The following is an 18,065-nucleotide window of genomic DNA, read 5'->3' as shown; positions in this document are numbered from 1 at the left end:
GAATAGACTGATAATAAAGGGATAGATATAGAACAGTGGAGAGAGAGAGTGAGGAGGAGAGGGGCATAGACAGTGAATGTGAGATGAAAAGAGAGAGAGATAGAGGGAGGTATGGTAAGGGAGGAGAGAGAGTGAGGAGGAGAAGGGGATAGAGAGTGAATGTGAGATGAAACGAGAGAGATAGAGGGAGGTATGGTAAAGGAGGAGAGAGAGTGAGGAGGAGAGGGGGATAGAGAGTGAATGTGAGATGAAAAGAGAGAGATAGAGGGAGGTATGGTAAAGGAGGTGAGAGAAAAAGGTAGGGGAGATAGATGGGGAAAGTCAAGAGAGGCAGAACGATAGAGGGGAAACGAGTAGAGCTTAATAGGAATTAGAGATGTACAGGATCCAAGATCCGGTTCCGGATCTGGCAGGATAATAGGGTTTTTCAGACTATCCGGATCCGGCAGGATCTTAAGCAGTGGATCCGGTATCCGGCAGATACCTAAAAATCAGCATCTGGGGCATCTCTACTTTTTACGTAGCCTAGGCCTTTCAGTCAGTCTTTCACAACCCCAATCGCTGCATAGAGTGAAAGCCCTTTGGAAGGTTGTTGAAAGCGGTTGTTGAAAGCAGTGTGGCAGTAAGCCAATGAGTCTTAAAAATAGATTGCGGCAACATAATAAAAAGGGCCCACGTGTGCGAGTTGGCTATGTGTTTCAACCATTTCGTAGGATCCGGTATCCGGTTCCGGATCCGGCAGGATCTTAAGCAGTGGATCCGGTATCCGGCAGGATCCTAAAAATCAGGATCCGGTACATCCCTAATAGGAATAGGAGAGAAGTATATTTTCTGCCAAGAGACATCCACATTTTAATTTAGTGAGGGAGCAGCAGCTTCTGGAAACTTGCTGACGGTGCTTGTCGGTACACCTACCAAATGCTGTGTGTGTGTATGTGTATGTGTATGTGTATGTGTCTGTTTGTGTGTGTGTGTGTGTGTGAGTGAGAGAGAGAGAGAGAGAGAGAGAGAGAGAGAGAGAGAGAGCGAGAAAGAGAAAGAGAGCGAGAGATAGATAGAGAGAGAGAGTTAGAAGGTATTACAGTACAGTAGTGTGTGTGTGTGCATGGGGGGGGGGGGGGGTAGAGTAGGAGGTGTTTATTTGTGCATGTGTTTGTGTCTGGATGTTTTGTGCAAGAAGATATCTGTGTACGTTGGCAGATTTCAACATTTCTGTCTTTCTTTTCTTTCTTTCTTTCTTTGTTTGTTTGTTTGTTTCTTTCTTTCTTTCTTTCAGTCGGTACTAGTGGTGTCAACAATGATCGATCCGGCGATCCAATGCAATGCGGGGCATGGACAATCCAGGATCGATGCAGCATTTTTTTTAAAGTTTCAATTACTTCTGTGGATATTTCGAGAGCAAATGAATGTGACATTAAATAAAAGTACTTCAAAGCATTGCAAGATTGATCCAGACTGATCCAGACTGATACAGAAATAGCCAATAAATTGTTGCTCAGTAGCTGACTACTTGTATTGCCTCATCATTACTGATGAAACATTTGCTTTGCTTTCAGTAGAATTCTAATGCATCGCAATGCATTGTAGAGTTGAATAGGATCAGATCAAATCGCATAGAATCGAATCGGATCACTACCTCCCGAATCGTGATCGAGGGCAGTGCCAATCCACACCACTACACCCTTAAAAGAGATTGGTTAAAAAAATGACTAATCTCGTTGGTTGAAGCAATATTGGTCAAATTAACTGTGACATTGGTAACTATTAAACAAACAAATTGGTTATCTAACAACTAATATCATTGGTTAAGAACAAATTGGTTGATTTAACAAAGATATTGGTTAACTTTAATAACTGATTGGTTGAAAAATGACCAATATCATTGTTTAAGCAAATGTTAACTAAGAGATTGGTAACTGACGCAGGTCTGACGCTCAACGTCAAGTACGTAACTCTGCTTCTCAATTTTCTGACAAAGCCGCCATCTTGGTGCTGCAGGAAAGCCGTTTGAGATATTGGTGAAATTCAAAGACTTTATGAGGTAAGTTCGTTTATTTTCAATGTTTCGTTAATAATTTCAAGACCATGACAAATATACAGTGAATAACGAAACAGTTTCTTGTTCAGGATGGTAATTTGGAATGAATTTGTCTTCAGACCATACCTCCGCTAACAGGCCACTATTATAACTACCGGTATGCTAACTTAGCCCTAGGTTGTTTTCACAACTTTGTTGGAAAGTTTGTGTTTTGTTAGAAACAAACTCTACGAAATGTACAATATAGATTTGCTCCGAAAGAGCTATAAAACTTGTCCAGTGGTGCCAACACCCATGTCAGAGTCAAGACCTAGCTAAATGTCCGCTAGCAACATAGCTATCAGTGGTTTCTGGAGGAGGGCCGAAGGGAGTGCTTCCCCGCCGGCCAGAGATTGTTTGCGCCGGCCTCTTCACCTGAAAGAGCTAGCGCTGCATGATGAGGTGGTTCGCTAGCAACAATTAGCTATAGTCTAACGGTTAAATCATGTTGCCTTTGTTGAGGGATGTTTGAAATAGCCCGATGTATTCATAACTGAATATTGGTTTCTTGTTAGAAACGAACACATTTTGAATATAATTTTGTTCTGAAGTTACAACATGCCAAGTTAGTGTTGTAAGCCTGTTGGCGCCAAAGTTAAGAGCTAGCTAAATGTCCGCTAGCAACATTAGAGCTAGCCAAACTGAATAATGAATCTCTTGTCCGCTAGCAACATTAGCTAGCTAAAGTCTTTTTTTTTGTTAGAAACGAACTCCCTTTGAGTACAATTATTCTCTGAAGATATCCAGTTAATGTACTTGAGCCAAAGTAAAACACAAATACCAGAGAGAAGAGCTAGCTAGAAGTTCGTTAGCAACATCAGCTTATCTTTTAGCTGACTCAGAAGCTTGAAGTAGCCACAACTTATGCCTGATTTTTATTGTTAGAAACGAACTCATTTTGACTAAACACTTGCTCTGAAGTATGTTTTAACACATGTGCCTTTCCCTGTTCGTTGTGTAAAGGAAGTGAGTAAGTAAACTGATTCTGAACTTGTTATTGTGCACACAGTGTGCTGTTTTGTCCCATTCTGTTACTGCCAACTCTGTGGGCTGTTCTCTCTGTTCAGGGAGAAACCACTGTCAGCCATCAGATCGTGTTCTTTTCAATAAATAGACATTACCTATTTGACAGATTTCTCCTGAAATAATGAGCCCAGAAACACCCAGATGTGTAGGGTGCTTAACCCTGTGAAACCTGAACCATGAAAGCAATGAGAGAAAATTCTAATTTTTTGGAATTTGCTTCAATATTGGTCCCTTATAAGAAATGTAAAAAAAAATTCAAAATTTTGTTAAGGTCGCTGAGATATTTAAAGTGGTAGTTCGCTATTTTAGACATTAAGCCTTGTTTGTGTGACTTCTGGGGTGAAGTAGAGATGTTATCATCACAATTTTGACATTTGGTGCTGAACGGAGCATTTGGGTATTCAAGACGGCAGCCCCCCCACCTTTACATTGACTCCAATGAAGCACTCAAGCAATCGATCATAAAATGGCATTAAACTTTCATTTGCAGAGACATGAAACTCACCGAGTGGTCAGGGGTGGACAGCGATACGTTGGCTCGAAAATCACCGCGAAATATGCTTCCAGAGAAGATATATTCATTATTGTCCGTCTTCATTGATTGTATTGGTTTGACTAGTATTACTCCGCGCGACCGGAAATGGGGGTGCGTTTGTTTACGTTACTATCTATGGTTTGTATGCAATCTGTAGTTTTTGTAGCCAGTCCCGCTCAAAGATAGCCGTTCTACCTCGCTCCTTGATGTCTACATAAACAACACACTATCGCTACCTACTGGCTGGATGTCTACTACTATTCAACGACGTCTGGGGAAAAATAGGTCCGCCAAATGCTAAACAACAGTTAGAAGGCATATTTCGCTGCAATTTTCGGGTCAATTTATCGCTGTCTACCACTGACCACACGGTGAGTTCCATGTCTTCTCAAACAAAAGTTTAATGCCATTTTATAATCGATTGCTTGAGTGCTCTATTGGAGTCAATGTAAAGGTGGGGGGCTGCAGTCTTGGATACCCAAATGCTCCGGTCAGCACCAAATGTCAAAATTGTGATGAGAACATCTCTACTTCACCCCAGAAGTCACACAAACAGGGCTTAATGTCTAAAATAGCGAACTACCACTTTAATGCATCATATATGATGCATCAGGCTTTTAATGAATGAAAATTCCAATTTCATGACCATTGAAAAATGACTTTTAATGCATTTACAACTTTTTTTTTAATTTAAAAAAGTTGTCAGACAATTTAATTTGAGGATTATCTTTAAATATTTAGTGAGATCCTGCCATTTTTTTAAAGCCTATCCTTGTTTTAGCAGGACCATATTTTACATTTCCCACAGCCTGGTTGGGTAATTTTTTAAAATCTATGTAAAAACATAGCTGATCGAATGCTCAACAACCTATTTATGAGTGTAATATAGATCATTATTCATTTTTGATGTGTAATTTGAATATATGGGTCCATTACTGCAATTGGACCATTTCTCCATTCACTTCAATGCATTTTTTACGAGATCATAATTTCAACATTTTGCATTGCATTTTCAAAATTGCAAGTAAAACCTGTTTCTTAAGGCAATATCTTTGTCTTGAAGTAAAACAACTTGTGTGTTTTGTTAAACGATCGTCGTGGTATGCTTTGTAAGTTTCCCTATGGAGCAAATGCATTGATGGCTGACTTCCTGCCACCGCCGGATGGTGCTTATATGTCTCATCAGTTTTAGCACGATCTCTCTGCAACACGGTGTAAAAATATAAACTCTTCCTTGCTTAATTGCACAAAGCAAGTGTTCAAATTAAAGGATGTAGAGTTATATTTCGGAAATTTGTACACAAACCTTATGCAATTTGACGAAATCTCAGCGTCGGTCAGGGAAACCGCTTCTACCCCATTTTCCTGTTTTTCGCCGAGCTGTGGTCAACTTGTTGTCGACCGCTGCTCTCTTGTGGCGGTTTCCGTGTACTGCAGGACGTTTGGAAATGACACGCAGGATGTTTTTCAGATCGATTTTTTTGTGTGTCAGCGTGGAGAGGGCTTTGAATTTGATGAGACATATATGATGCATCCGGCGCGATAGGGTTAATTTTTGGCTTGATCAAAGATGCTTAATTTGTATGGTTACTGCAATAAATATTTAGATTTCTTTGCCCATCCTTTTTGGATCTACTAGTAGGCCTAGTGATTTTAGAGGTCTTAACAAGTGGGCTATGCATCAGATTTCATTTCAAGTGATGAGTAAAATATCCAGAAAGATATAATCTGTTCTTTTTGCCCTCTAGCTTAGCACACTGAATTCTTTGAGCCATCTGGTGTCAATCCGTGTGGGAAAATGATCAATGAAAACAATTTAAGAAATGCATCTTATAGATGTTTCATATTGTTGGCCTATTCAACCTATTGTGTCATGGTGGTGTTATAATTTTTCAAACTTTATTTTTGTGTAATAATTAGGCATATTGATACATAATCATGTTCATGTTTTGTGCTGTCTTGCTTTGCAGATGACAGAATATTGCTGAAGGATCCTACATGGAAGCTGGCTGATTACATGGAGTGATTCCTCTGGTGTGGTGTACCTCAGAGAAATAAAAACTGTTGCAAGTGGTGAGTTTAAGTTCATGAATTCACACAAAACCAATCCATGTATTTTATAAAAGTCAAAGTGCTAAACATGCTATGTATTTCATGCTGTCAATATGAGATGCAAATTAATGTTGTGTGTTGTGTGTTAATGTTGTGTGCAGCTGAGAAGATATCCTTATTGCTGGATGGTTGCTCTCTGGTCGTACTTGAGCCCCCTGGACCATGTCTGCAAATGCTTCTGAACATTGACAGAATTTCTAAAGGTTAGCAACCATTCACAAATGTACACCACATGTATGTGTGTTTCAAATATCTTAACAGTTTGAACCACACACTGTTAATCAGAGATGTATCCTGTTCATCTTGTGTGTTATTTTGAGAGGATAGGTCGCCAGCAATCCTATTCACTTGCTGAAAATGCTTAAATACATCATAACAACATTGCTATGACATTACATAGAGCCATAACGCTGCACTACAGGGTTAAGGATGGCAGCTGCCTGGTTACAGTACATTGATCCCCTTTGTAGCACCATGTCTAAAAATACTGAAAAAAAAAAAACAGTTTCTAAATGTACCGGTAAGCAAATTTTAATAAATCTGCACCAAATGTGTGTTTCAAATGTCTACTATCTAACAGTCTGAATAACACACTCGTACACAGTGGTGGACAAAGTAAAAGTACTTTTGTGGTGTAATTACAACAGTAGCACATGATATTACATAGCTGTTACACCGTTTGCTCCAGTATACCTACCTATTGAGATAGACTGTGATATTACTGAAAAGCAATAAAAACCTAACAAGAACCCACCACAAACTCAATCCAACCTGTGCAAAATCAGCTCATCGTAAGACAAGTACATTGGTCTACTTTTTACTCAGATAAGTTACCTGTGTTGGAAAGAAACTGTTTTTTTTTTTTTTTAACTTTTACTTTTACTTTGTCCAACACTGCTCATACATGACATTACCAATTGTTGTGTGCTCAGAGCGGCAGTTTACAAATGCACCCTTGGTGCCTTCTGCTGTTAGGCCTATGACACTGAGCCCACCGTTTCATTGATTGGAGTATTTGGGTTACATTTTCTCAATTTGTTGTATTTTTCAGGATCGCTGAGGACTCCCCCTCCATGCGTGACATCTTTGAGAAATTTTCACGCTTTCTGGAGATGCCAAGTTTGGTACGTCTGCCAGACATTTTTTTAACCTTTATTTAGAAAGAACAAGTCACGATATAGTTGTGTGCATTGTTGATTTTGGCTATACTTGGTGTTAATTAAGCTTCCTGATACTGCATGATTTATACCGTTCACTCAGTAGAGTAAAGCTTTCTATATAACCTGTTAAAACAGGGCGTTATAAATTTTGTGGTTACCAGAATGGCAATTACTGAGTCGCAGTGCATTACTAAAGGCCCTATGTTATGTCATAGTAGAGTAGTACTAGCAATAAACCTTTCAATGACTATTTCAGCATGTTTCAGATGGTATGGCGTGCATTATGGGGCTAAGCACCATTGATGTATCTCTCTCTCTCTCTCTTTCTCTCTCTCTCTCAAATCTTAAAAATTCTTTCAGACTGGAACCAACTTTGCATCCCTCGGCACTGACACTGAGAAGGTTTCAAGGACCCCACTACTAGGAGGCGAGAGTTTGACACGGCAGTGTCATCACTGCCATGGATGATAACGTAACCATTCCTGTTGCTGATTGCCTGACTTGCGCAGTGACAAGCTTTTCATGCTCTACTGGGTGTGTGACTTGGCATATCCACCACAGTTTAACTCTGTTTTTGCCTCTTTTGAATATGTGTACGATATAACCATCGCAACCAACAAGTGGGCCAAGGTACTGGAACATTTCTCACTTCAAGTTGCTCTGTAGTCACTGGACATTTTTTTTAAACATCTACGCAGACACCACCACTCCACACCATGTATATTTTAATTACTTCTGATTCCACTGACATGCAGACTGCATCCTATGCAAATTCAGGTAATTTGCCTGGTACTGGAGAAACAGCATTGTATGCCATTCTAAGTGATACTTGCCTCCTTGTTTTGCAAAAATGTACTGTTCTTTGAATATAACTTAAAGTAAGATCATGTTGACTCTGAGGTTTTCTCCTGTTGTCAAGCACAACCTTAACGTTTTGTAAGTAAGTAATAGTCACAGGATATGCATGCATTTGTAATTTGAATTTTCGTTGAAAACGGCTCACCAAGCATAAAATGTTACCTCTGCTTTTGATTTTTCTTTTTTTTTTTTTAATGTCCCTTAATACCAGCCTGTCTTTTTGTTGTGTCCACACAACTTTACCATCATCAGTGTTGGGAAGGAACAGATTGCTGTAAGTTACTGTATCCCCATCCTTTCAGATCAGTGCTTTAAAGCCTTTTGAAATTAAATTGTTAATAAACTTTGTGAAAACAAACTCAAATCTTGGTTATTGGTTATGATTGATATAGCTTTGAAACTGTTAATTTGGAGTGAAGTAATTGCAGTGTCCATCTAACCAAGCAAATCGGTTAAAATTTTAACCAATATCTGTGTCGGACACATATTAATCGAACAAATTGGTCAAAGATTGGTTAAACATAACCAATCTATTGGTCAAAACAACCGATTTGGAATTGGTTAGTTTTTTAACCGATCTAGATTGGTTGAAATTTTAACTAAAGTCTAATCGGTTATTTTGACTAATATTTTTCTCGGACACATATTAATCGAACAGATCGGTTAAAAACTACTAATTTTTTGTTTATTTTAACCAATCTTTTTTAAGAGTGTAGTCAGTACTGTGAAGCTGGGGCTATGTGCCTATGTTTGGGTTGTCTTTGATGTATAATATAAACACATGTTTCATTAAAAACGAAAGTTCGGGAGAAGTGTCATGAAATTTGACATGCCTTAATTAACCACCTGTGTTCTATTCTCTGCTAAACTGTCATTCGTCAGAATTCAGTTTGAAAAGATAGTTTCAATTATTTAACCACCTGCATCTCATTCTCCACTCAGCAGTCTTTTGGTGGAATGAAATATGGTTCTATATTGCTCACACCCACCACCTCCCCTTTCGCCTCCCTTCTGCCGATGTTTGATCGGTTCGTCAGGCTTCCCGCCCTAGCTTCCTCTCCAGTTCACCTTGCTCTATTGCTCTCTGACCATCATCTGCCCGGGGGGGGTCTGCTCAGACCTCACACATGTCTGTGGGCGCAGACACTGCCCGAGCTCTCAGTGGCACCCCGTGTAGTGGTCCCGTGAAGCACTTTGATGATCGATCGGCCTCCGTGGAAAAACGATCACAAGAAGCCCGTTCCCCACCAGAACAAAGATGTATGCATACACACTGGCGCCGACTATGGGGGGGCACGGACCTTTTTGCCCCCCCAATCATAAAGTTGGGGGGTCAAAAACACCCCAATAATGACACGTTAAAAATAGCTGATTTCACTGATGATTTAAACCCACTATTAGAATGTGAAGAAGTCTGTAGCCTATCCCCTTTCTCACTGTCTCATATATTTAAAAAAAAAAAAAACCTCACGGTGAAGTCATGAACAAAATTGTGTTTGAACTGTCTGTACGAGCGAGAATGCACAGGGAATAGCCTACATCTGCAGCGTCGGTCATGGCCAATCGGCGGGAGCGTTCATAGCCTATTTGAGTGGCAGAACGCCATCCTCTTTGGGCAGAGAAAGGAGTGGGAATGTTGACCAACATGTTTATTATTTGTGAAGACTATAGCGTACATGGACAATGTTGTGTTATGTGTTTGCTTGATTATTGTATTCGCACTGGCAATTTTTGTTTGCGATGGTCCATGAAGGAACTGCAGGCTGCGCAGCACCTTGCTCTATTGCTCTCTGACCATCATCTGCCGGGGGGGGTCTGCTCAGACCTCACACATGTCTGTGGGCGCAGACACTGCCCGAGCTCTCAGTGGCACCCCGTAGGCCTACTGTACATCCAACCTTGAGAATGTTTACTACGAGACATTTGGCTTCAGCACCACAGCCAGTGATATTGCCCAATATACCGCATAATCCAACTAAACTCAGCTTCTCAAGTGTAGTGGTCCCGTGAAGCACTTTGATGATCGATCGGCCTCCGTGGAAAGCCGTTCTCCTGCGAGAGTCGCACGATCACAAGAAGCCCATTCCCCGCCAGAGCAAAGATGTATGCATACACTCTGGCGCCGACTATGGGGGGGCACGGACCTTTTTGTCCCCCCAATCATAAAGTTGGGGAGTCAAAAACACCCCAATAATGACACGTTAAAAATAGCTGATTTCACTGATGATTTAAACCCACTATTAGAATGTGAAGAAGTCTGTAGCCTATCCCCTTTCTCACTGTCTCATACATTTAAAAAAAAAAAAAAACTCACAAACGGTGAATTCATGAACAAAATTGTGTTTGAACTGTCGGTATGAGCGAGCACGCACAGGGAATAGCCTACATCTGCAGCGTCGGTCATGACCAATCGGCGGTAGCGTTCATAGCCTATTTGAGTAGCAGAACGCCATCCTCTTTGGGCAGAGAAAGGAGTGGGAATGTTGACCAACATGTTTATTATTTGTGAAGACTATAGCGTACATGGACAATGTTGTGTTATGTGTTTGCTTGATTATTGTATTCGCACTGGCGATTTTTGTTTGCGATGGTCCATGAAGGAACTGCAGGCTGCGCAGCATAGGTAAAGTGATGGACTGAATAAGTGAAACATTATAATGTCCCTCAGAAATGTGTGTATTTAAGCCAGTCCTTAATGAGAGCAAAGGTAATTTGTAGGCTATGGCTTCGCGTTAAACTGCGGTGCAAGCATGTTCTGGGCTTCGCTGCTGAAGTGTAACAGAGCAAGATTAATTCATTCGAGGTTGGATTCCCGTTGCCAGTTGAGAGTTGTCAAATTTGTTTGGTTTGTCGGCCACATGAACATTTATTTTCTAGTGTCCATAAAAAGGCATAACTACAGTATTTTGAATTTTAACTCCATCTCAATAACGACTGCTTTGAATGACACGTAGCCTAATCTAAAATATCATGATCAGACATGACCCGCCCCTGTTCAGTTTTCATTGCAATGGGCCTATTCCAATGGTTGACAAGTTATTGACAAGTTGAACCCCAGATTGCACGCTATATGTCTGATTTGCTGCGTAATAATTCCACCTTTTTGGTTGAATACAGATGTCCAGTAGCCTAGTCCCGCGCACATCCACATCTGCGATTCTGATTGTGTGATTGCGCACCGTTTATATAATTTCTGGCGGAAATGGTGGAGAGTATACGGTTGCAAGATTGAGACAGCTTGATTCGCAGTTCGCACTAATCATAAACTAATCTAATTCCCAAAAATAACCCTTGCATGTTTGTTGGCTATGCACAACATACTATCTGAAGTGGCCCATGCGCTTTCGCGTTTGTTAATCAAGTAGGATATGCCAACATTCTGCCAAAAGGTGCCGCGCTCCTGCTCTTCGCAATCTGGTGTGTCACGGGAAGGCTGAGTTCAAGGTAGCCTAGACCACTGGAGCGCGTTGGCAGATTTCAATAGGAAAGTTCTCCGGAGCATCTGAGGAAGATTATTCTCTGCTTTTATTTAGAGCAGTGTCAAACTAACGTTTCAAATTCACCACTTCTTCATCGGAGACAAAGATGTGGCATCTTCGGCACTGCTCAAAATAAAAGCAGAGAATAATCTTCCTCGGATGCTCCAGAGAACTTTCCTACAGAGAACTTCCTCCTACTTTGCTTGCACTGTATATCTAGTCCTAAACGTCTTTATGGTAACCAAGTAGCCTATTAACTGTCTTAATTTCTGTAGGCTATAGGCTATTCAGTAAATAAGGGACCTAGCTAAATGCCGTGCAAATGCGCCACTGAAACACAGAGGTAACGTTGACGTCACGCAATAACCCCCCCCCAAAAAAAAATTCTGCCCCCCCAATGTTGACATGAAGACGGCGCCTATGCACATACATGCTTAATCCATATTTCAGATAATGAACCTCAAAGTGGATTCAAAAGTGGAGTGAAAAGAAGGCGAAAGTAACATTCAACTTTTCCCCCTATCTCAAGCTCCTTGCCTTTTACTTTCTTCATGACTGGCAGTGTGTGGTTGAGAGTTTGGTTAGACCGTCAGAATGGCCGTGAAATATTTTGTAAAATTGAACAATAGTGTCTTGATAATGGTGGGCAATGGGCATGTGGGCTGTGAGAGATAGTGAGAGCAAGGTGTGTTAAATTAAAAAAAAAAAAAAAAACTAGAAGCATTCAGAGAGTGCAAACCTCCGCTAAGGCCATGGGGTCACTGATGGCATAACATCTAAACGCTGTGAAATCCTACGCCTATAATATAACTTACAAACATTTGACCTTGTCACACCCTACATGTTATGTGTGTGTGTGTGTGGGGGGGGGGGACAAAGGGATATGTTGTCACAGGCCCAGGGAGATAGGGGCCCCAGAATTGTGTCCCCATTACATTAAAGTAAGGGATGCCCTTTCAGATGACTTTGTCCCGGGCCCAGTAAAAGCTGTCCTAAATGCTGCCCTGTGTGCGGTAGCCTACAGGCATGGCTGATCGGGCATGACTCAGTGTGTTAGTTAGGGGAATCTTCTTTGAAATATACTGAAGGGGATGGTTAGAAGTGCAAAAGCAAGTGTGTGTGTGTGTGTGTGTGTGTGCGTGTGTGTGTGTGTGTGTGTGTGTGTGTGTGTGTGTGTGTGTACGGTGTGTGTACATGCATGGCTGATGGGGCATGAGCAGGGCTGGGCATTTTCAGCCAAGACCGGTCCGCCAGGCATTGAGAGAGACAATGAAGCCTGTGACAAAAATTTGATTGATCAATTAATTATTTTGACTACAACAGCCAGTATGAATGTTTAAATCTGACTCTGAGAGGTCAGGAGTGATGGTATGAGGACTGATATCCAGGGTGCGATTTGTAGGGGGGATGGGGGGATTGTCCCCCCTTCTGGTTGTGATATCTCGGCTTTTTCTATCTGATTTTAATCACAGTTTAAAGTAATTCCATTGCTATTGCTTAAAATCTGAAACAAATCCCCCCTTCTGGTTTTCCGACAAATCGCACCCTGCTGATATCACAACATTAAGAGGAGGACCAGGCCAAAATCATCAACAGTCCACCGGGCAAATTCCCCATATGCCTTATGACCAGTCCAGCCATGAGCATGAGTCAGAGTGTTAGTTAGGGCAGTGGTTCCCAACCTTTTTCCTTCAGGGACCCACGTATTTACCATTGTAAGCTTTGGTGACCCAACCGCGCGAGCGCCTGCACGACAGGGAGTCACATGATACCCTCTGTTTCCTGCGAAAACTCATTTTAGTTATTTTATTCCTTTATTGGTCTTTGGTCAAATATAGCATAAATGTTTACATTTACATTTTGTTGCTTCTATGCATACATTATTTAAATAAATGCTTTGTCATTTACATTTATTCAACTTCGGCTATTTAAGGTATTTAAAAAATAAGGTATTTAAAATTAAACCCCTTAAAATCAAGAATGCTTGGCGACCCTCTGTGATTCTTTGGCGACCCATAGGTTGGGTCCCGACCCATAGGTTGGGAACCACTGAGTTAGGGGACTGGTAAAGTCAAGGCAGGGAGTGGGAGTGAGAGTCCATTGGGTCCCTGAGGGCATTAGAACTAACATCAGCAGGGTAGACATGGGAGAAGAGGGGTGAAATTTGGCCTGTGGGCAAGAAGGAAGGCTTGGTCTGGGTGAGGTGTGTGTGTGTGTGTGTGTGTGTGTGTGTGTGTGTGTGTGTGTGTGTGTGTCTGTGTGTCTGTGTGTCTGTGTGTCTGTGTGTCTGTGCAGGGATGCCGACAGGGGGGGACAAAGGGGTCAGTTGTCCCGGGCCCAGGTGCTCATTACATTATATGTATTGAGTGGGGGGCCTTTCACATCACTTTGTGTGTGTGTGTGTGTGTGTGTGTGTGTGTGTGTGTGTGTGTGTGTGTGTGTTTCTGTGTGTATGTGTGTGATTGCGTGCGTGTGTGTGTGTGATTGCGTGCGTGTGTGTGTTGAGATCCATAATTCATACAGGTGTGTCGGTTCCCCGGCGACTGAGCAGCATGAAATATTTAACACAGAGTACAAGTCAGTTCTCCCCCTCCCCCCCTCTCTCTCTCTCTCTCACACACACACACACACACACACACACACACACACACACACACACACACACACACACACACACACACACACACACACACACACACACACACACACACACACACACACACACACACACAAACACACTCTACACACATTTATTTTCTCTTTCAGTTTTTTTGACCAACCTGGTCCACAGGTTGTTACCCGTTCCACATTTTTTACTTTGTCTTCTTTTAATTGTTATCATTGTTTTGAGTTACTGTATATTGCCTGGTAACAGTGCCCAATTTCAGCATATTTATTTATGTATTTATTTATTTCATTTCGATCATTGACCTCCAAGAGCTTTTTTTATAGTTTGCTTTGTTTATACCACATCAAATGTTATAAAAAGTGAGAAGGAGGGAGATATGTGCCTGCTGATGTGAATGTGTGAGACTTGAGTTTTTAATTAAAAATGTGGTTTTGTTAGAGCTGAATGAACACATGCTAATGCAAGCTGAGGATCTTGGCTTTAAATGCAACACATTTCATTTTTTATGTGCCTCGGAGACTGAGATATTCATGGATTTTATAGGCTGAGGGCACCTTTTTCCAAAAAAGAGCTTAAGCATTTAGTAGACTTTTTTGCAGGTTCCTTAGGCCCTTGGTACGCTTGCTGCGAGCCTTAAATTACCCATGCAACCATGAGCGACCGACTACACATACGGTACAGTACTTGCTTTAGAGCAGGGGTACTCAATTAAAAGACCCAGAGGGCCAGTTTTTCCCAAATTCCCCCAAATAAAGGGTCGGGCCGGGCCGACACGAAACACCCCCACCCCCCGCCAAAATAATAATAATAATAATAATAACAATAATAATAATAATTTAAAAAAATGATAAGGCCTTTGTAAGCACAAAACACACGCACTCACACACACAGCAGATATTTGGTTTCCAGTGACAGGATGGGAGAACATTTCTCTCATACAGGGCCTGCATTTTTCTGGAGCACTGTGGGGTGAGGTGCCTGCCTTGCTCTCATTGCCACCCTTCAGTATTTTTTTAAATGACATGAGATTATCTGTTAGCCTATATTTGCAGACTCGATTCATAAAAAAATATTTCTTAGTGAGAAAACCATTAAGCCTGAAGATAAACTTTTCAAACAAATGTTGCTTATTATAACTTTGTTTATGCAGCTCTGGCATGCATAACAGTGGCGGTTTTGGGGGGTATGATGTTGGTAAGCACAAATTCTGTAACCAAGCCAAACTAGTGGGGTCTCCCCCAGATGAGATTTTTAAAAAATAAAAACGCTCCTAAATTGTGAATTTTGACCTCCCTAGGCTACTAAGTCATTCTACCACGTTGCATTTGACATCCTTCACTCCACGACTTGAAAATACAATCCAAATGTTCGCGTTGCATCTTACAGCAATGCATTGAACAGAAAAACACATCACTGACGGTCATCATTCCAGAAAGGGTTCTTATTCTTACTATGTAGAACTAATAGAAATGAAGTCAAGAGTGGCCACCAGCATGCCGTTGCGACCAGGGTACACTCACTGTAGCCTACACGAGAGCTGCTAAAAACTTGCGTAGGCCTGCCGTTAACTTGAAAACAGGCTACGGGAAAGACAGACACCAGCCCTTCTGAACAATTGTGAAGTGAACCCATGTATGAGCGAGTGAACCCGTTCCTAAGCCGCAAGCTTCATCAACAACCAAACATGTTACAGCGGACAAATATAACCTTACCTTAAAATGCTGTCTTGACCGCAGAAATCCCAAACTTTCACTTAATCCACAGGTTTTCGAAATTATTATCCACGTTCCCGTTTGTAATCCATGTCAAGAAAAGCATTTTGTGCTGCCGTTTAGCTATTCTCTTCAACTAACTGACGGTGTGTGGTTCATGTTATCTGCATTCATTCGTTTCTTCTTGATATGTCCCAAAGTTCTACTCCATGATTTGTCCACATCCAAAACACAAACGTTTCTTTAAAACTTTGATTGCAGTTCAAATGTGTTGTCAGTCTTCGAGATTATCATAAAAGCAACTGGCTTCAGTAAAAAATGTAAACATCACGTCTGCCTGAGCTCTACTTCCTGAATCCAATGTAAACGTAAGGTGTCAGATCGAGTTATGATTCATCAACTCATCTGTCAATCATATTTTCCGGTGCGCTATTGGTATGAGCACAATCAAAATGTGCTTCAAAACGTGGCGGGGCATCGGCGGAAAGCCAATTAAAAAACAGATTCTCTGCCATTGACTCCAAGTCATTTAGAATTTGTGCTTCATTTGCTGTAGTAACGTGTTTCACCATCGCTGTTAAACAGTGTTTCTCGATAGCCACTGTGGTGTCGCTGTTTAACCAGTTTTATAAGAACCGCCAGTAGCAGACAACACAGACAGCTGAATCACGTCAACAGGATGAAGGGTTTAAATTTGGATGTCGCGTTTGTCGCTTTTATATTGGTAAGCCGTGCTTCAAGTGCTTACATTAAGAACCACCTCTGATGCATAATGAGAATCAGATGCAATAATGGACCCAACAAAGAGGAGGACACATAGATAGGAGGACACCTCTGCCAAGAAGAAAATGGCACATTTGATGCAATGTTGATTCAATGCAACAGCCAATAATAAATCGTCAAGTGGCTCATAACTTTTTTGTAGTCTTATGAGGGTATTAGCATTCCAAACAAACTATTTGGGGGCTGTTTAAAAGTGTGAAAAGTTTATCAAGCAAATCGTTTTTAAGTAGGCTACCACTAGTTAGCTGCCAGCAGAGCTCAAACACAATTTGCCTTCATTTGTGTTAGCAACTAGCTACAGCTACTGCTAAACCAATTCGAAGTCCTAACACACTGTTTGCAATCAAATGTGGACCATTACTTTCAAAAACGAGGCATAGAGAACTTTGTAAATAATTTATTTACAGTCTCTGATACAGTCCTTCCCTTGTAGTCTACCTCACAACCACCCTCGTAGGTGCTTCTGATCTGTCCGGAGCCTGTCCTGCAGTGACTGGCAAAGAAAGAGGGAGAAACTAGCTTAGGGGGCGGGGCACGGCACGTTTCTTCCTAGCGTCTGTAGCGCTTTTTCAAAATAAGAGCCGACATCGTGATCGGACCCTTTTTTAAAATTTTTCAACAATTATTCGAGAGCCAAAAATAGATGCTATTCGAGTATGGGGGCTTTAGAGGAACAAAACCAATACGCACAATTCTGGCTGTATCATCCAGGGAGGAGAGAGCGATCCGGAAACTCGAAACAGAGAGTAAAATAAAACAAAAAAAAGGATTCCCAGCATTCCCTTGACGAGGAGGAGACGATACTGTTACTGCTCCTACATTTACATACTCCTTTATTTAAAGGGACACTGTGTGAGATTTTTAGTTCTTTATTTCCAGAATTCATGCTGCCCATTCACTAATGTTACCTTTTTCATGAATACTTACCACCACCATCAAATTCTAAGCATTCATTATGACTGAAAAAATTGCACTTTTCATACATAAAAAGGGGGATCTTCTCCATGGTCCGCCATTTTGAATTTCCTAAAATAGCCATTTTTAGCTGCAAAAATGACTGTAATTGGACCATACTAGAAAATATTTGTTTATTACTTAGTAAACTTTCAAGTAAAGATCAAATTTGGCCATAGGCAGCCCAGTTTCAATGAGCAGCATAGTTGCAGTACCTTTTTTGACCATTTCCTGCACAGTGTCCCTTTAAGTATGAGCAAACAAATGTTTGTAATTTCGAACAAGCTCAATGAGACACTCTTCCCACCATCGTAATTTTCTGCAGTGTGATCATGCTGGACAACACGCTGGGCATCATATTCACTGTGGCCCCTGATAATAATGTAATGCATGTACTATACTCTGTGTATCTTTTGGTGTCCCTATTTTTAGTGTGAACACGCTGGACAACACGCTCATGTCCACTGTGGCCCCTACCGCTGGTCACTGTTATGTATCATGCTTGTCTAATGTCATGAAGAAATACTCATACCTTATGTTTTTGTTCTTTTGCGCCAATACACTGGACAACACGCTGGTCATCTTGTCCACTGTGGCCCCAGACGCTGGTCACTACTATGTATCACGCTTGTCTCATGTCATGTAACAATACTCATGTCTTGTGTTTTTGTTCTCTTGTGCCAATACACTGGACAACACGCTGGTCATCTTGTCCACTGTGGCCCCAGACGCTGGTCACT

General features: G+C 41.3%; 1 long non-coding RNA gene across 1 annotated transcript; it reads left to right on the top strand.

The window, feature by feature from the left end:
* The first annotated feature begins 5,775 nt into the window (after nt 1-5,775).
* Nucleotides 5,776-7,433, top strand: LOC134467512 (uncharacterized). Its single transcript, XR_010038596.1, has 3 exons — nt 5,776-5,953; nt 6,802-6,874; nt 7,271-7,433. It is a non-coding gene; the product is annotated as an uncharacterized LOC134467512 (long non-coding RNA).
* The last annotated feature ends 10,632 nt before the right edge of the window (nt 7,434-18,065 follow it).

The sequence above is a fragment of the Engraulis encrasicolus genome, chromosome 17, assembly GCF_034702125.1.
Source record: "Engraulis encrasicolus isolate BLACKSEA-1 chromosome 17, IST_EnEncr_1.0, whole genome shotgun sequence".
In the NCBI taxonomy this organism is placed as follows: Eukaryota; Metazoa; Chordata; class Actinopteri; order Clupeiformes; family Engraulidae; genus Engraulis; species Engraulis encrasicolus.
Note: the sequence above shows the minus strand (reverse complement) of the source record. Positions and strands in the feature narration are given on the sequence as shown.